This window comes from Schistocerca americana, chromosome X (genome assembly GCF_021461395.2).
Source record: "Schistocerca americana isolate TAMUIC-IGC-003095 chromosome X, iqSchAmer2.1, whole genome shotgun sequence".
Classification (NCBI taxonomy): Eukaryota; Metazoa; Arthropoda; class Insecta; order Orthoptera; family Acrididae; genus Schistocerca; species Schistocerca americana.
Genome location: NC_060130.1, coordinates 757,570,531 through 757,590,969, shown reverse-complemented (window position 1 = coordinate 757,590,969; position 20,439 = coordinate 757,570,531). Strand labels below are relative to the sequence as shown.

Sequence of the window (20,439 nt, the reverse complement as noted above, 5' to 3'; positions counted from 1 at the left end):
TAATGGTAATGTAGTGGGATGGGGTGAAGATGCATTTCAGAACTCATGCAGATAAATGCTTGTGCTTTAATTTAATTAATTAATTGATCAACTAATAATTCCCACCCCCTGATGACATCATGAGTTTTTTCCCATCCAGCGTGTGTCCCTTCCCCTACCACTCCATTATCCTCCTCCCTCACCCCACCCCTGGAAATGATGGGAAATTAAAATTTGGTGGGAAATTCAAAAAATGCTGGGAAATTCAAATTGAACAGTGGGAAAATCAAATCTTGTGTGTTCACCTTGAGATTTAGAGACTAACTCACCTAGCTCACAACACTATCACCAGAGGGCGCTGCTGGCCCTACTTCACTTCACTCCCCTCCCCTCCCCTCTCCTCCTTCATCTGAAAATTGGTGGGATAAGGACGCAGTCTCTGCTGGATAGAATGGATGTAAGTCTTTATTTTGTATGCAATGTGGTACTTGTTGATCTAAAAATGAATAGCTGCTGCTGGGAGGAAGATAAGGATGAATAATAACTATATTACAACAGCGACCCACTGTCCCCCAGATGGGGGGAGGGGGGGGCGGTCTAGCAGCAATGTAATATGCTGCTCTACAGCCTACAGAAAAGTTAAAGAACATAATGAGAATAGAAACAAACAAGAAAAAAACAGACAATAAAACGATGACATTGTAAAAAAACTGTAAAATGACGTTAAGTTGTGGAATTTAAAATATAAAAGTAGACAGGCACAATTAAAAAACACATGCCGACAGTCTGGTTTCTGTTCGCACAAGATAAAAAACATAACTAGCGACAGTATGGCGGCTGTTCGTAACACTAACAGGTGACGCACAAAACTGAACACTCACTTACAACACCACTATACAGAACCACGGTGGCAGATGGGGGGAGGGGGGAGGATCCGGACCTACGATGGGGAGAAGGGGGGCAGTCGATGGAGGGAGAGGACATAGAAAAAGGGGGGGGGGGCTGGGTGGACGTGAGAAGGAGTGGGAAAAGCAGTGGAGGGGAGAGCAGAAAGGACTCAGGGGAGAGAAGGGTGGCAGAGAGAGGGTAGGCGGGGGAAAAACAGGATGGAAAGGGGGGGGGGGGAAGAGGGAGTCCAGGGAAAGGACAGAGGAAAGGAGGGGGAGGTGAGGATCAGAGTTGTTAGGAGGGATAAATGGAGGGAGAGAGGGCATCATCCTGGAGCAGCACTGTGCTTGTAACATCTTGCCCCTGTATACAGGACTCCTGTAGCAACCCCTTTTCCCCCGTCATAGGTCCGGATCTCTCCCTCGCCCCCCCCCAGCCCCCCCCCCCCCCCCAATTGACTCCCTGTCACCTGTATAGTTCTGTTATAAGTGAGTGTTCAGTGTTGTGCGTCCCCTGTTAGTGTTACGAACAGCCGCCATACTTATACGTATTTGCAAGTTGAAAAGTCACATCCAATCCAACAGAAACACGGGAAATATATTATATAATATTTTTTACGAGTGTAGTGCTCATTATCTTACCTGAACACTGTGTCTCAAGACGAAAAAGGAAACTGACCAGCCACCTCAAGTGTAGTACAGCGCCATGCACCGAGTGTATTGTGTACCTGAAGAGCCATCCAGGTGAGAAACCACTGGATGCTGGCGGCCAGCACCACCAACTGCAGTATAATGCAAGTGAAGCACGAGCAGCTGGGACGCATGTAACAGTTCCATCACTGATATAGACTCCTCAGTTTAAAAAATCCGAAACGGTAATATTGTTTTGTCAATACACCTCGAATTTCTCGCGAGGAATGTAGCTCCCTCCCTTCTACACAAATTATTTTCAGATATAGAAAAAATTGGACCGTACGTTTTCACATCACGCAAGTAACGTTACTTGTTGTGAAAATTCTGTACAAAACCATGGCACAGCTATATTTCCTCTAAGTATTCTCTCATCTGTTATCTGACATGTCCTGCATCACAGGATTAGAATATTAAACTCGTTTTTGGAGTGATAAGAGCATGGTCTACCTCTGTCACAGGATGTCTCCTCACTTTTGAACTCTCATAAAGCAAACAAATGTCTCGTTACATACGAAGTCTGTCAAAGTAACAGCACATAAAAGTTGCAAATACCAGGTTTATGCTATGTATCACTTTGTAAATTCGATAACATAGCTGATTTTATTACGATGATAATCTCTCCGTGTGTAGATGAGAGATTGAAATTCGTTAAGATCTCACAGCAGCGAAAAAAATCTTATTACCACTCGAATTCTTGAATAATCTACATGGTATTCCCACCCTCGTTTCCATCCACCCGGTGGCACATCATTGTTATCGAGTTGATATGTTAATTAATTAAATTGATCACGAAAGCCCCCTGGTGTGATAAGTAATTTTTTTCTTGCAGTTTGATTTCACTCGCCTGGTAACCGTTATAGACGCTTCTGTGACGTCTGTAGGCTTCCCAAAGGCCAGGTCGTCACTTCCTTTGATATCCAATAGGTGATAATCGGCCGGCGGGTGGTGGCCGAGCGGTTCTAGGCGTTTCAGTCTGGAACCTCGCGATCGCTACGGTCGCAGGTTCGAATCCTGCCTCGGTCATGGATGTGTGTGATGTCCTTAGGTTAATTAGGTTTACGTAGTTCTAAGTTCTAGGGGACTGATGACCTGAGATGTTAAGTCCCATAGTGCTCAGAGCCATTTGAACCATTTGGTGATAATCGTCGTGAAATGGCTAAAGATATCAAATGCTGCGTTCTATCTCTTGGTGGTCTTATTGTGCTGGTAGAAGTAAGTTACTTAGAATTCTGGTACACTGCTCCCAAACTAATCCTGCTGAGAGCTGTCAGTCTATGAGGGTTATAGGATGTCTCACATGCTTCTCCACCCCCACTGCTCGATTCTATGACAACAGCTGCCACGAGGTTGGAAACCTCCGCCTGTGTATCAGGGCTGTACCACTCCGAGCCGACAACCCGCTGCTCGCTGTGCTGGACGTCTGTTGATGATTCCATATTCGCAAAAGTTGTCCTATCCTTCTCAAAAGGACTGGGCGTTTAATGCCGTTGGGTAAACACCAGGGTGTTGAACAATATGTTTCCCCACATCCCTCCTGCAAACTGAAACATTCTGAGATGTGTTTTCGAAATATCCTGGAAAGGCTGACGCAGTGAGCAAATACAAGAATACCTGTCTACTCACTGCCACATCCCAAACGAGTATGAGTCTGCGGAACTAGTTTTCCCTGAGAATACATCCGTATTGAAGCGTTCCTAATGGCTCCTGCAAAATTAGTGAGCAGATCCTTCGAGAACTAAAATGGGAATCCCTGGAGGGAAGATGTTCTTTTTGAGGAAGACTATTGAGAACCGACATTTGAAGCTGACTGCAGAAGAACTCTACAGCTGCCAACATACATTTCGCATAATAACCACAAAGATAAGATAATGCTCATAGGGGACATATAGGTAGTCTTTTACCTTCCCTCTATTTGTGAGTGGAATAGGAAATGGAATGACTAATAGTGGTACAATGTACCCTCCACCTCATACCATACGATAGCTTGAAATCTAAACATATAAATGTAAATGTAAATTTAGTCTACCTTTTAAGATGCCACTCCATCCATTTATAGGTTCACAAAACTTGTGGAAGAATGTTGTCTCTTACTTATCGAGAAAATAAGAGACGTAACTCTTGCTGCTAATTGTCTATCTGTAGAAACCTTCGTATTAGCTCCTAATTTTCTCACTGCAGTCACCTTGCGAGACATATGTGAGAGGCTGTAATATGCTTGCCCACAATACTTGCAAGGGAACCTCCCCGTCGCACCCCCCTCAGATTTAGTTATAATTTGGCACAGTGAATAGGCCTTGAAAAACTGAACACAGTTCAATCGAGAAAACAGGAAGAAGTTGTGTGGAACTATGAAAAAATAAGCAAAATATACAAACTGAGTAGTCCATGGGAACATAGGCAACCTCAAGGATATGTGGGCACAGGAGCGCCGTGGTCCCGTGGTTAGCGTGAGCAGCTGCAGAACAAGAGGTCCTTGATTCAAGTGTTCCTTCCAGTAAAAAGTTTAAATTTTAATTTTCAGACAATTATCAGAGTTCAGGCACTCACACATAATCAATTTAGCTCTCCAAAATTCCAGGACATGTTCAGATTTGCTTGGACATATGCAGGATTTGACGGTCTACACACGGAAAAATTTGAAAACGTTAAAAACATATGTTTTGACAGAGCACAGAGAAAACTGTGCGACTGTGAAACTGTTGCATTCATTTGTTGCAGTTTATGTGACAAACTCTAATGTTTTCATAACTTTTTTGGGAGTGATTATCACATCCACAAGAAAACCTAAATCGGGCAAGGTAGAAGAATCTTTTTACCCATTCGCCAAGTGTGCAAGTTAGGTGGGTCGACAACATATTCCTGTCATGTAACGCACATGCCGTCACCAGTGTCGTATAGAATATATCAGACATGTTTTCCAGGATCAAATGTTTTCGGTTCCCATTGGAGAGGCACGTCCTTTCGTCTACTAATCGCACGGTTTTGCGGTGCGGTCGCAAAACACAGACACTAAACTTATTACAGTGAACAGAGACGTCAATGAACGAACGGACAGATCATAACTTTGCAAAAATAAAGTAAGTAAACTTTTCGCTCGAGGGTAGAACCAAGGACCTCTCGCTCCGCAGATGTTCACGCTAACCACAGGACCACGGCGCTCCTGTGCCAATATCGTCCTTGATGTTGCCCATGAACTTCTCAGTTTGTATATTTTGCGTATTTTTCGTAGTTTCACACAACTTCTTCCTGTTTTCTCGACTGATTGGTGTTCAGTTTTTCAAGGCCTATCCACTGTGCCAAATTATAACTAAATCTGAGGGAGGTGCGAAGGGGAGGTTCCCTTGTTAGAAGAAAACGGCATACAGCTCATCTCTTAACGCCCCTTTCGTCAGAATATCGCTTACCTGTTGTAATCTCATTAATCTTACAGACTTCGGTATACAACATTTGAATCTAGCTGATTTTGATAAGTAAAAGATGTCCCCCACTAAGTTGCAGACCCATGCTGATTCTCTCGAAATCCCATTACATTCCGCAGCACTGTTCCGTTATAGAAGGCTGACAGGTAGAGAGCTGTCACGACGAGAAAAATAGCACACTAATGTACAGGAGGAAGTTCGCAACCATGGAGAGTATATGTGGATTGCATACAGAAGTCCAAAAGCATAACAGCTACAATTCATCAATAGCGAATGACGGTCTATAAATCAATCCGTTCATGTCCTAATCTCCTTTATCATGTTTCTATGATTACCACTCCAGAAATACGGCAGTGTGATGGTGACCAAGTCTTTGTCGACAGCATAGTATCTCTCTCTCCATCGTTATTTTTGTAATATCCAATGGAGTAAAACTATGAAGTGTAAAAGCTTTGCCAAGGTTACCTGGTAGAGAACTCATTAAGATTTTACCGTATTTCTCTTTCATCCGATATAGTGGGGAAACAAATACCATCTGCATGTTGACATAGACTCATAGACCATATGTGATGATACCATTAAATATACATTTTGTCAGTCCACTAGTGCAGGCGACCAGTGATCAAACTTGCTTTCATGAACCTGTGTAAAGTTTGGTCGCCTGTACTGGAGAAAGACTGTATCGATTATATCACAAAGAGAGAGTTCGTGTGTTGTTGTTTCATAAGCAGTTTGATACATTCTTTTCCTGCTGTAACACAACCAAGCAGTGTGTGACAACATCTTTGTACTCCGCCAAACATTTTCCAACACGACTTTGTGTCAGATGCTAAACCAACAATAACACGCTTCATCCATTGGCTCTCACAGAAAGCTGGACATCACATGGTGTAAACTATACTGCTTTCACTGCACACAGAATGATTTAAATAAGAGACACGGGCTGTGTTTCTTACTGAAAAAAATGTGGAAGACATTGCAACATATGGAAACTGGAAGAGTTTGCACCATTGTGGAGCGTTTCCAAACAGCTGTCTGAAGGTGATGACCCCTACAGTTAATCAAATTTTCCACAGTGATAGCATAGCAGATGTCTCAATGTTCCGTTTCAAAGAGACCAAGACCATTGATTCCTTATATTGCAGTCATGTACACGATCACTGTTTCGATGGAACGTGTTGCTAACACCAAGACTCTCTCCATCTCAAGTATGTGATATCAGTGAATCATTATGTTGTAATCAACAGTGCACTACTGGACGGATAGGATGGAAAAGACACCGTCAATGTACTGTATTAAGCACCACAGTTGATGGTTCGATCAATTTTAGCAAAATTACCAGCTCTTCTGTAATTTCAGTGCCAGCCAGTGGTGGTGGATGGAACTGGAAGCATTTTACATAAATCAACTGTGCTATCAGCTATGTAGTATTGTTCTCATGTCTGGGATCAGTACCAAGAAGGTATTAGCAAGAGAGAAATGATCGTAAAACGTAACACACACACACACACTCGTAATGATGGACGGCTCTGCACTTAAACATGTTATAACTATGTGATGTGCAACGCCCTTAATACTCTAATGCAGGACATGTATGTCCAACATCTGACATACATCCACGCTGCAAATTTTCTATCCCACTCACCATGGTGACAAACTTTAAGATGATAAAACTACTTCCTTCTGCAGCAAAGAAAACCATAGACTCTGTGTTATGCATGCACAATATACTTTTCGTTGGTGTATAATACCCAGTGCTCAAATCCGATTACCCTTCAGAAATTATGCTATGCTCACATCATTCCTATGAAATGATCGCCAGCAAAGGAAAATTCATCTTATGAGGAAACAGACAAATGCATAGCACTGGTGTTTGACATGTGAAATTGCACTCCGTGCTGGAATAACTCTTTATACAGGACAACTGTCAAGAAAATGTACACGCACATTCATACACACACACAGGGTTTGCAGTAACTCACAAACCCCAGTCTGCGATTTAGAAAAAAAGCTAAAACATTTTACATACATCACTTGTGCTAACAAATCTGAATTATTGTTCAGATATTTGGTGTCTACGCCAAGGAGATATCGGAAAGAGAGAAATGATTGTTGAACATAAATGCATTCCAAGGGCTACATGATTCTCCCCTTAAACATACCATAATGCTAGAGCTGTCCAGTTTCCAACCAATCATTAGTCATGTAGAATGCAACGTTGTTAATATTCCAATGTAAGAAATATATTTCCAGCGCAAGACATACATTCTACACGCAAGTTTTTCTACGATAAAGTACGGTGACAAACTGTAAGGTGATAAAACATCTACCTTGAATACCAAAGAAAACACCGGATTCTTTGTTACACAAACACTACATAGGTTTCTGAAGTTGTATGATGCCTACTGTTTAGGGAGTTCAAGCTCAGTTATGGTTCGGAAATTATGATATGTTCACAACCACCCTATAAAATGACTGTTGATAGCCGAAAATGCATACAAAGAAACAGTGAGATCTTACGAGGAAATAAATATCATGCAGTTTACCACCGTTCCTGCTAGCCTCCCTCTTGCACATAGAAGTCATGGTCCGATGTGAGGCTGTATTGCTCATGTGTGAGACAATATTGTTGTCTCTAGAATTCCTTCTCTTTCCACTATTAAGGTATTTAGGCCTATATGCAGCATCAGTTCACTCTCCTCCTCCAAAACATGTAATATTATCGATTTCACTCAATATTACTGGTAATTTTTTTCTAATTTGAAGTATGCCCACTCAACTTCCGTAATTTTACGAGGTTTTCACTATTTTACATACTTCATCGTATTTCCCTCAATGTTCATGTATTTACTTCAGTTTTACGTGATAATACCACGCGTTCCCTCAATTTTACCAATTTTTTGTCATTTTTCATATTTTCTTGACACCTTGCCATTTGTATACGCTCTTATTGCTAACATACCCACGTGTTCATTGATTTTCTGTGAAAATATTTGAGCGTCTTATATGCCAACCTACTAAACAGTCCTAAGATTTCCCCTCTCCTTGAAGATGCAGATGCATGCATTTTGGACAGGATGATCATGAAAAGTATAATAACAGTCACTTCATACCTATAAGAGATTCAATGAGTGGTGCAGATGGTGGATGTATTAGAAAATCAAAGTCTGGAAACAATTGTGTGTACTGCTATGACCCATCAGAGAGCCTGTCTGCAGACTCATATAGTGCTGCACTTGACAGAGTCTTAAGTCTGGACACAGTTCTACATGTTCATTTGACTACCACCCTATCATGTAGGGGTCTCCAACAAGGATTTGGCATGTGTACAGAGTTGATTTCAATTGCTGCTCGGATTTTTTTTCCGTAAGTATTTGCTCTTAGTGCTTACTAGATGTGCTTCGATATTTCTGTTTGTACTGCAGCGGCAACACCGCTTAGGATAGGGAAAGTTAGTTTTGTGCGATATTTGGACCACGAGTTACAGGCAGGTGCTAGCCAGATTGCAGTAAGTTACGCATACCAGCAGTTGCGAAGGCAAATAGAGGCCACAGGGGCCTAGAACTGCCAGAGAGGGCGCACACAGCAATTTCCATGGCGCAAGTCACAAGCAGAAGAGGGCCACTGGCCAACCTAAGTGTTATGCATACGTGATGCAAAGCGGCCCTCTTGGTAAAGCATTGGCGCACAGCCAAGTATAAATAAGTGCCATTTTCTAACGAGATTCATTCAAGTGTGGCAGCTCTCCTGGACGGCGGGGCGTATCACACCACCGGGCTACATACAGCAACAGATGGGGCGCCAGCGTCCCAGTCCACGCCGGGTCGTTGGTTCGACTCTCTGAGACCGACGCGGGGTCCGCAGCAAGCCAGGCGGACCACCCTTCAGCTCACTACTGCGGGCAGTCGTCTCGGCTCCCGACACACGCTGGACACTTCCCGAGGCAAGGGCAGCAGATTCGGACGCCAGATCGCGGGTGGTCATTGCCGCCGCGTTCTCAGCTACGCCAGCGAGGAAGAAGCAGCAGCAGCGGGGCCGGCCTACAGCTCCCGGCGGAGCAGCGCTGAATGAATGGGGAAGAAGACTGCTCAGCCGGCTGTCGGCACCTCCTGGCAATCAGCCATTACATTTAGTGTCATAATAGCGGACGTCGTCTGTCCAGTATGACGTTCGAGCCCACCACCTGCATTATGGTCACAAGATGTGGTGAGTGCTGCCAAAATTGTTCTGTTTGAGATAGGACGTTTTTTTTCTTTTTTGTTTTTTCGCGTATGGTTCCTGGCAAGCCACATTGTACATGTTTTCGTGGGCATAGTATTTTTTGTTGTCACAGTAAGTGTTAGTGTATTTGAGGCAGTAAGATTTTTGTTTGGTGGCATTTGATTACTTTTGTATATGTTTATGAATGATGATACTGAGTATGACGATATCGAGCTGTAGGAAGTCAGATTATTCTTGTACTTAATCGATTTGTTTCGGGACTAACTGGGAACGAAAGCAACATAGTGGCAGAGTCAAGGAGGCAAGGTGTGTCGGAACCACAAGCGGCGCGGATTTTGTTGGAAAAAGTAGCACAGTTGACAGCAGACAATACACAGTTGAGAAATGAATTAACATCTAGAAGTGAGCGGGAAACCGCATCTGATCAGTCGTTTATGCCTAGGGCGAAGGAGATTGATGCAGCCGCGGCAAGTTTGATTATTCTGTTTTCTGGCAAGGCATCTGAGGATGTGCGTTCGTTTGTGGAGGACTTGGAGACTTCAGTGGTGATGAATGGTTGGTCTGACGAGCAGTTGTTACATATAGCCAAGATTAGACTAACAGGTGAAGCGAAAACATATGTAAGGTGTTCTGAGACCTTAAGGAAGGTAGGACAGTTTAAACAGTTCAAGAAAGGGCTTTTACAAAAATACAAGAAACAAAATAGCGCTCGGTACTTTAGGGAGAGGGTAAGTACAATTACTAAGAGACAGGGGGAGACAGTGGAGAAATTTGCGGACAGGATAAGGGAAATTAATGAGTATACTTACGAGTTGGGTCAGAGCGATGAAGTGAATAGCGTTCTGTTGCAGGAGGCTGAGCAAAGAGCACTTGATGTATTTTTGAGAGGGTTACCGGCGCATATGTCACGGAAAGTGCGTGAAGGGACTCCGAAAGATTTGTATTCGGCCATTCAGCTGGCAATTCAATCTGAGGAAATAGACGTGGCAACAGGGGCACGCGAGAGGCAAACAGTGTTTACGGCAGGTGTGAAATGTTTTAAGTGTGGTCGTACGGGACATGTGCAGAGGCAACGTACCCAGTCGCCAAGGAATAGAGGAAGAGGTGGAAATCAGCAGCGTGCAGGATGGAGAAGTGGAGATAGGAGAGGTGGACAATCGTTAAACGACAGAGGGGGCCCAAGACCCACGTAAAGGGGCTCCCGTTTAATTTCAATGCTACGAATACGTATGCGGCGGTGGAATGTTCAGTGGTTGGATCCATAGGAACTAAAACGTTTAAGATTTTGTTGGACACAGGGGCGCTAGTGTCAGTGACTACTAAAAATATAAGGGGACGAAGGAAGCTAGACCCACCACGTTATAGGTTGCGTGGAGTGGGGGATGAGGAGGTCACCCCTCTGGGGTCAGTGACAGTTGACTTTCGAATAGGGAAAGTCCGATTTAATGCTTGCATGGAGGTAGTACCATGAGTAAGTGAGGGCTACGACATGATCCTAGGAGTAGATTTCTTGCATCAACATCATGGCAAAATTGACCTTGGACAATGAACTGTGGAACTTGGTGGAATGTTATTTCCGCTAGGGGAAACTGTTGTCAATGCAGAGCTGTCGCGAGGGGCGTTCAACGTAATGAACAAACCAATTGAACCTCGTACATTAGCATTCAGGCTTAATTCGCATGAGTGTGTGTCTAGTGGCACTGGGAAATCGCTTTGGGTAAGTGTGGAGTCGAATCTACCTGCGGCTACAGTATGTGTTACTGAACCATTGAAGGTTAATGAAGATTTGGGTTCACTGGGTTGTTTTGTGAAAGGTAGTGTTGTACGCATACAGGAGGGGAACGACGGGCGAGTAGTTCCCGTGAACGTCGATAATTTTAGCGCTGTAGACGCGAATTTGAGGAAATGAGTTTTAGTAGCAAAGTTAGACGTGCCAGATGACGAATACTGGTGTTCGGGAGGTAGGCGAAGCGATCAACCACTAACTGGCGATAGAACTGCATTGCGTGTCAAAATTATCTGAAAGGACGAGAAAGAGAGCATATGGAAGAATTATTGTGGGAATTTAAGGATTTGTTTTTCCACAAGGGCCGTTACCAGCAACTCCATTAGTACAACATAGGATACCAACAGCGAATGAAGCACCTGTTTACTGTAAATCATAGAGAATACCAAGGTATTTGCAGCCGTTTGTGGAGGATTTCATTGATCAGCAGCTCCGAGCTTCGCAGGAGAGCTTCTGTAAAGTTTGGAAGGTAGGAGGCGAGGTACTGGCAGAAGTAAAGCTGTGAGTACCGGGTGTGAGTCGTGCTTCAGTAGCTCAGTTGGTAGAGCACTTGCCCGCGAAAGGCAAAGGTCCCGAGTTCGAGTCTCGGTCGGGCACACACTTTTAATCTGCCAGGAAGTTTCATATCAGCGCACATTCCGCTGCAGAGTGAAAATCTCATTCTGGAAACATATTAAGCTATCTGTGTAACCAGTCGATTATCCGTGGAATATTTCCTGAATGGCTGAAATATGCTGAAGTTAAGCCACTGTTTAAGAAGGGAGATAAAGAAATAGCATCAAATTTCCGTCCAATTTCACTGTTGCCAGCATTCTCAAAAATTTTCGAAAAAGTAATGTACAGTCGTCTTTATAACTGTCTTATCTCAAATAACATACTGTCAAAGTCACAGTTTGGATTTCTAAAAGGTTCTGATATTGAGAAGGCTATCTACACTTACAGTGAAAATGTGCTTAATTCATTAGACAAAAAATTGCAGGCGACTGGTATATTTTGTGATCTGTCAAAGGCATTTGACTGTGTAAATCACAATATACTTTTAAGTAAACTAGAATATTATAGTGTAACAGGAAATGCTGCAAAATGGTTCAAATCTCATATCTCTGGCAGGAAATAAAGGGTGTTATTAGGAAAGAGACATGTATCAAGCTATCAGGCATCATCCAACTGGGAACTAATTACATGTGGGGTCCCACAAGGTTCCATTTTGGGGCCCTTACGTTTTCTTGTGTATATCAATGACCTTTCATCAGTAACATTACCAGATGCCAAGTTTGTTTTGTTTGCCGATGATACAAACATTGCAATAAATAGCAAATCAAGTGTAGTCTTAGAAAGATCAGCCAATAAAATATTTGTGGACATTAATCACTGGTTCCTAGCCAATTCTTTGTCACTAAACTTTGAAAAAACACACTACATGCAATTCAGAACTTGTAAGGGGTGTCCCAAGAGTATATGTCTAACATACGATGACAAGCATACACAGACATCCTCATTTGGGTCCTAAATGTATACATGAAGTGCTCCACCTCAGAGTTAGAAGCCAGGTGAAGTGGGGATATAGTCAGATGCTGGATACCATTGTGGATGCAAAAGTCCTCAAACTTCCTTGACACAAATGGCCTCCCATTATTGGACAAGAGGGTCCCAGGGGATTCCTCGGTGGCAAAAAAAAAAAAAAATAAAACACATGAACAGCTGCAGTAGACGATGTAGAGGACAGCTTAGCTTCATATGTGAAATTGGACAATGCGTTAACCACCAACCACCACAAGCTGCACAAAAATGGACCACTGAAACTGATGTGCACCCTATCTCAATGGTGCTCTGGGACTCACCAAAGAGAGACCTGGTGCAGCAGTGTAGCCTAGTTCTGTGTACAGGCCCCACAAGCAAAACCCAGATGTTCAGTGTCAAGCTTGATCACCAGCCAGCACACACAACTTAGCACCAATGCATTCATACAAGTAATACCCAAGTGCAATGCATCCATGCAGCCAGTGGAATAGATGAGCATGCAATGCCAGGGGGACAACTGCTAGACAGCATAGCTCATTTGTGGAAAGCATGAGCACCTAATGGAGAATGCTGAGCCAGTCATACATGAGAAAAATGTACATCATGCTTGATCCACACCCAAAGAGATGCTCCAGTGACGTTTTGGTGGCAACAATGGCTAAAGGTCAATGCCCTAGTCTGAACATTAGGATCAGGAGCTAACCGGACAATCGTGTCCCAAATTAGTGAGTCTGCATAAGAGATAGCATACATTTGGACACTCAAAACATCATTTGCATAAGAGGTGCTGCAGACCAGCCATCCAGGCCACACACAACTGCTCAAGGCACTTGTTGTGTTGGTTAAACTGCAACCACACCGCCGCCGCCGCCACCACCACCACCACCACATGGGTTTGATGACCAAAATTCTGCATAAGTAACTGACAAAGCTCGTTAAGAGATTTTCTCAGGCTTGGAGCAGAGCTTAAAATTCTGGACAACTTCATAGAAACCCACATTGCTGGACAAGAAGGCTGCCTTATCAATAGCCTTATCAACTAGATAAATGATACCCCTTATGTGTAAGTGCAGCAAGAAGTGGGGGAAGGTAATTCTCCCACCTTTTCATAGTCTCACTGAAACCAGAAAAAATAATCGGGGCAGTGAAGAAAAATGCCCAGTGTGTGCCTGGTCCCCTCCAGCTAGGCAAGGATGTGAACCAAGTCTGTGTTCTGGTTATCAGTGTCAGCTGCAGCTGAAAAGCTGAGCCCACATTGTGGCCCAGTGTTACACTATGAAAAGGGGGTGTAAATTACAACACGAAATTTTTAAGAATGTCCTTCATCGCCACTTTGGTATCGGCACAGGCATGATAACGTTGCTCCTCTACACTGACTGTGTAGTTGCTTCATGGGACTATGGTGGCTTGATAATAGCTGGGCAGCACAGCCCCCTTGAGAGAACATGAACTTATGATGAGAGTCCATACGTGGGAAGCCAAACATCCAAACCCACATAGTGATGTGCACAGCAATAAAATCGGCAAGCGGATATTGTGGGCAGCTTAAAACTAAGCATAGGTCATGAGAACACGCACACACACTCTCACACTGTAACTAAACTTCCTACCTTTGAAGTTCTTAAAAACTGATACTGAGAGGCAAAATTGAGTTGGCACATAGGGTTACCCTCCCACTACTAACCCTTAATGATTTGATGCAAAGCATGCTGGGTTTCAGGCCACTGTGTGCTGCTAGTATATACTATGCATGTCCATTGATCATTATTGACAATGTGGCCATCATTAGAAAATGGATAATATGTAGACTTTTTGATAAAATAGTTGTGGAAAAGTTTTAAATTCTTAGTTTTTATATGTGACTGTTAACACAGTTCTTATGATTTCAACTGTTTGTTTTTGTAGTTTCGTTTCCTGCATAAAACTCTGAGTTCAAGTGAACAACAGCATACTCAGCCTCCTCGGCCTGCAACAACAAGAATTCAACAAGAAATTGATGAGGCAGTTCAGAGGGAGAGAGAACTGAAAGAAGCAAATGGAATTCAGACATCTGATGAAAATATTGTACATAAGGTAAGTCATTGTTGTCCTAAATGTAATGTTTAATTGAATGTAATGGGGTATGCTTTTGGAACATACGGACAAATGGCTCTCTGATGGAGGTGCATGGTGGTGGTGCATATGATGCAGACAGCTAGTCTATTGCCAGAACTCTCTATTAATGATCATACATGAACACAGAGCAGTGCATCTGTGACAGAGAGACAGACAGTAGGCATGGGCGAGGCTCCTGGGATCTGAGCACGCTGGGAGTGTGAGATGGGATGGTGAAGCAAAGTGAGGCAGCCAGTAGCCAGGGCTAAACTAGTGGCCCCGACAGAACTACCCAGATATGTATCTGATGAACACAGAACTGCAAGCTGTAGAGCAGCAGTGGGTGGCAGTGGTTCTCCCTGAGTGTGGAACTGGCTGGAACTTGCTGCATGGTTTGGACCATGAGGTGGCACCAGGTTTCTGACTGCTGGAGCTCAGGCAGTCAGACGGTGGTTGTTGGTTCGTGGCCCAGAGAAACTGGGAGTGGCTGCGTCATGTTAGATGACATCTGGCACCAGCTGCGCATCATGCTACAGCCCAACTGTACCAATGGTGACAGGCTGTACCAGGGGTTTTAAATACTGATGCCCCAGCTGAGTTTACAGAAGAGCAGTGTTTCTGTGTTGGAAATCTCTGGGGCAGAGGCTGATGACCAGGGTTCATCTGTTGTGTGTCAATGTGTCAAACTGCAGAAGCTTCTTGAAGACTGTTCCACTTCTAGGTAGTTGGCACATGGGAGTGATGGTACAGAAGTAGAGGCTTATGCTGAATTGCTGCATTGGTAGGGGCACTGTTTGGCCTGCTATCTGTGACTGTGGTCTGATTACAGTCCTGGGCTGCTTTCCATGCCACTAAAATTCTATACTGCTACATTTCTTCCTGTCATAGATTAATCTGGATACTGGATTACTGCTTAAGAGTTGGGCAGCAACACCCTGCACTTTACATTCTACTGCTACTGCATGAATTCAGAGCAAACACTTCTTGCTTAATTTTCCCCTTTGTGTGGCCTCTTTCCATTTTAATATCATATGGTATACATGATCTGACTCTTGCAACTCTCAAACATGGTGTGTCAGGGCCCCTTGTTTTGTTTTCACTCCTTTACTCACTCAATGAGACCTAGTCACTGATTCTGACATGACTGCTATGGGCCTGCAGGTTAAAGAAAGATAAAGGTGGGATTTTGGCAACTCTACATCTCAGGTGACATACACAATATTTATGAGAGTTATGCTAATTCCTGTGTAGTGTTAAGTTAGTGGTGGTGTTCGGTGCAATAAATTTTCATGTCATCAAGCAGGTGGTCCATCATTAAGTGACTATTTTGTGCTGATATCATCTGATTCAGGGAAGCAAGAAGGGTCAGGTATAGCATGCCATTGAAGTAGGTTAGGTTTTTCATGGGCGTAGTCTTGAAAGATGGGTTTTGCAGTTACATAATGAGGAGTTTGTGTTAAGTGTTGTTGTTCCAGTGATGGTGGCAGGTAACTGGAAAAATGTCCTAAGAAATTGCATCACATAGCATTTATCAACAATCCCTGCTCATGCAGTTATATTTGCTGTAAACAGCTGAAATAGCCTTGTTTGTAGCAGATGCAAACTACAACTACTGGTTAGGGTGTACTCACATGACTTGAGGACTGTGTGTGTTCATTTTGTGGGGGACAAACAGTGAGTAGCCCAACTTGGCATTGTAGTTATTCCATGGTGGAGAGTAGTACTTTCTCAAATTCCTTGTTTTCTTCACTGACTAAAGCGACCTAGGAAACATCCCTTATGAAGTATCTTTAAAGTTAAAGGCCAAAGGTGTGTAACATGAACACACCATCACTCATTTACTGCCAACCTGTTGCCTTTAAAAGTCTGCATGACTGCCTCTACACAAACCATGTATTTAACAAACAACAAACTTTCTGCACCATGTAACATCATTGATTCCCTTCTAAACTAAATTGGACACCCTAAGGTTCCACTAACACTCCACAGAAAATTTCACCTAAAATTTCCCATAACCTATTAACTAAACAAGAATGTCTCCTTCGAGCCTGTCTCATGAAAGAAATAGACACATTACCAGAATATACACTCACAATTATCCCTAATAACTAATTAGCAAACACAAAAAATTAGCTCACAAGGCCGCCTCATGGTTTTACGGCATTAGGAGTGTCAGGATGACTATTAGTACATCCTGCGTCACATGCTTAATTTTACCTTTCCCCCCTTGTATTTTCTCCAATCGCTTCCCTTCCCCATTCAGAAGGAGCTGCTGTTAAATACGGCAGTGCTTCCAGTACAACATGAAATAAATGAGTTCTTACTACGTGGACACTTGGGCTTTGGGTTGGGCATTGCAGTTTGACATTAACTGGGGACATAATCTCAATTATCTGGTAAGGTGCCTGGTATTGCAAAATTAGCTTTTTAGTTTTTTCTTTCAGCATGTAGGTGTTAGATAACATTACTCACTGCCCAGTGTGGTACATAACCAATTTAGCTTTTTGTTGTGGGGTGCCTTCATGCCATTCTTAAGACTTCATATTCATCTTTCTAATCTGTTGCCACATACTTCTTAATTTTGTAGCAAAATTTTGTGTGAAGTATACATCTTCACCTAGGGTAGGTGGCATAATTTGAAAGGGAATGGGGTCTTTTGGCTAAAAACCACCTCATAGGGGATAAAGCCCATGTTTTTGTACACTTTCCAAGTTACAAGCTGTCACTACAAATTATGGTAAAGTGTTCAAATCATTGTGACTACTATTCATGAAATTACTTAACAGTTTTCCCCTACTGTCCTGTGAACTCTCTGTTCAGCCATTCACTTGCAGGTGTAGTGCACTAATTTGTAACATCTTATAGTGTAAATAATAAGTGTAATTCAGAATGAGATTTTCACTCTGCAGCAGAGTGTGTGCTGATATGAAACTTCCTGGAAGATTAAAACTGTGTGCCAGACTGAGACTCAATCTCGGGACCTTTGCCTTTCGCGGGCAAGTGCTCTACCATCTGAGCTACCCAAGCACGACTTGTGCCCCATCCTCACACCTTTACCCTGCCAGTACCTCATCTCCTACCTTCCAAACTTCACAGAAGCTCTCACCTGAACCTTGCAGAACTAGCACTCTTGGGAGAAATAATAATAAGTGTAATAATGAATGTAATTGCTTCAATAACTTGGACATACTTGGCAATTAGTGCTGTGGTCATTTATTATTGTCTCTGGCATTAGATTTTTAATAAGCAATGGTTAACAATAGTCTGTGCCACCATTTCTGCCTGTTGATTTGATATGGTGATCATGGCCAAGACACATGATTTTTAAATACAGGGTGGGCAAGAGTCCCCGTACCCCTGTAACTTCTGTATAGTATGAGATGTTATTAGGCAGGTTGGTAACTTTATTACTACTTGTTGCAATTCGTGTTTACATGTTTCCACAATAGTGTTTTAATCTGTAGCCATGTCAGACGTGAGTGGTCGTAATTGCACTACTGAGGAGCATTTAGTGACAAGTGTGTGGGTGCCTGAATGACACACAGGGCAGACAATGAGACAGAATACTACAGTAGTGTTCTAGGAAAGGTGTGATGAGGCTCCACCATGAAAGGTGACACTTCTGGATTGAGAAATAAATGCTTTTGCTTTTGGCAGTGTTAAAGATAAGCCACTGAGTAGAAGGAAGAAGACATGAGAAGAAACGTGCCTGAGTCTCTACTTTGATTGAACAGTCTCCTGTAAAGCCAACACACAATATGCTTTAAATTTGGTATACCAAGGACAAAAATGTGAGATCATATCAAAAGACATTATAGTCAGACCTTTATGACTGAAGTTCGTAAGAGTTATCGGACACAGACTGGAATGAGTGTGTTTCAGCGTGCCAAGTTTTGTTAACTCAATTTCAAAATGCAGTGAACTATGCCATGGTTATGTTTTCAAGTGAATGTGCCATTTATCACAGCTCACACAATAGAAATATTGTCGTTTGAGCCAAAGAGAATCTTCATTACATGGTCAAGTTACAAAGAAAGCTGCCTCACATAATGATATGGGCAGCGATGACTTCACAACTTATGCTTGGACCACACATTTTTCCAGGAACTGTGAATGAATGGCACAGATTATTTACACGTGGTCCAAATGTTGTTCATACCTCAGCTTGAGGAAAGGGGCCTCACAGATTGCATATGGTTGCAGTAAGGCTGAGTGCCTCCTCACTATGCTCCTGCAGTGCACAATTTCCTAAGTGAGCTTTTTTTACGACGGTTGATAAGTTGTGGTGCATCAACACCACCAGGTTCCTTGAAATGTCCACCAAAACGTCCTGACATCACCACACCTTACAACTCATTATGGTGAGTCATTAAGGTGCATGTATCTGCATGTTGCTATGCTACCAATGAACTGCACAATGCTGTTGAAGAGGCATTTCACACTGTAACCCCAGACATGTGTAAAAATATGTCAAGAAATGTGTTAACAACATGGTGGGGAACCTACTGATATAATGGGCACTTAATACTAAAGTACATAGTTGCGCTAAAACAAATCAAATCAATTAGCGTTTGATACTAGGGGTACAGGGCTTCTCACCCACCCTGAGCTTTGTGCTGTTCTTCTGTGTTGACTCAATACATTCTACAGCACAGCATCTAAGTCTGTCAGTGTACCAGTGATACTTCCTTGAACATTGCACAACCTCAAAACCAAATTCACTTAGCCGTGAGTTGGAGGTCTGTCTCGAAATTCATTTCAGTGCAATACCTCAAGATCTGCTTCAGTGTGGAGCCTCGTGAACCTATTACCTCTTCTTTAACAAAGGCATAACTTCTGCAAATTTTGGGATGTATTCTCTATAAAATTGCAATCCTGAGATATTACTGTAATTTCTTCATTTGTGCTATACACTGGGAAATCATTTACAGCTTGTATCAGCTGTGAGTTAGTCGTGTACCGTCTTGGCTGATGATATGGCCTGAATAGCAGACTTCCTGTAATACAAAGTGGCGTGTTTCTAAGATAAGGGTCTGTCGTGCCACACACAAGCACTCAGACCTCTTGTAGATGCACCTTATACTCCTGGATGTGTTGGACAATACAGTGTCATCTCGGTAGACTAAGCATTGTTTTGGTTTCAGATTCTGTAGTACTCCATCTAACAAGTGTTGGAAAGTTGCATTTTTCAAACCAAATGGCATCTGATGATACTGGTAGTGATCAAATGGAACTGAAAACGCTGTTTCAGGTCAATCCTCCAGTGCTACCTCTAATTGGTGGTACACCCCCCCCCCTCCCCCCCACCAAATCCATGGTGATAAAATAATGGCATTGCACCAGATTGTCTAAGGTCTCTGTAATGTTTGGCATGGGCTATTCATTAGTTATTGCTTGTTGTTTAGATATTTACAGTCACCTGATAAGCCTTCTTACCACCTGTTATGAGAAGCACTGACTAAACACTGGTGCTTTCTTTAATAATTACATCCTAGTGCTGTTTCTTGTACACAAGCAGCACATTTGTTGTGGAATTCCATGCTGCAATAGTCATGTAGCAGGCATTGTCCATGCAGGTTAAATAATTCTGCAAATTTCTCCAATAATCTCTTCATTTCCACTTTATCACATCCATTTAGATAAGACACCTTTCCCCTTAGTGCAGTTAAATCAACAGACTGCCCTGGGTAAAACTGGCCACAGCACACTGCATGGCCCAGACCATAAGGCAGTAGCACACTGCCTGAGCTCAGGCAGTCAGATGGCAGTAAGATGGCTAGTGTAGTTGCATCGGCTGTGCTTCATGGTAAGGCCCAGATGTACTGATGGTGATGGCCTC

General features: G+C 42.9%; 1 protein-coding gene across 1 annotated transcript in view; it reads left to right on the top strand.

Annotated features, from left to right (window-relative positions):
- The first annotated feature begins 8,046 nt into the window (after nt 1-8,046).
- Nucleotides 8,047-20,439, top strand: part of LOC124555289 — a 31,431-nt gene continuing 19,038 nt past the window's right edge. Inside the window, exons 1-2 of the mRNA XM_047129162.1 lie at nt 8,047-9,184; nt 14,412-14,579. The gene's annotated coding sequence lies outside the window, so the exon portion shown is untranslated. The remainder of the gene's footprint in view (nt 9,185-14,411; nt 14,580-20,439) is intronic.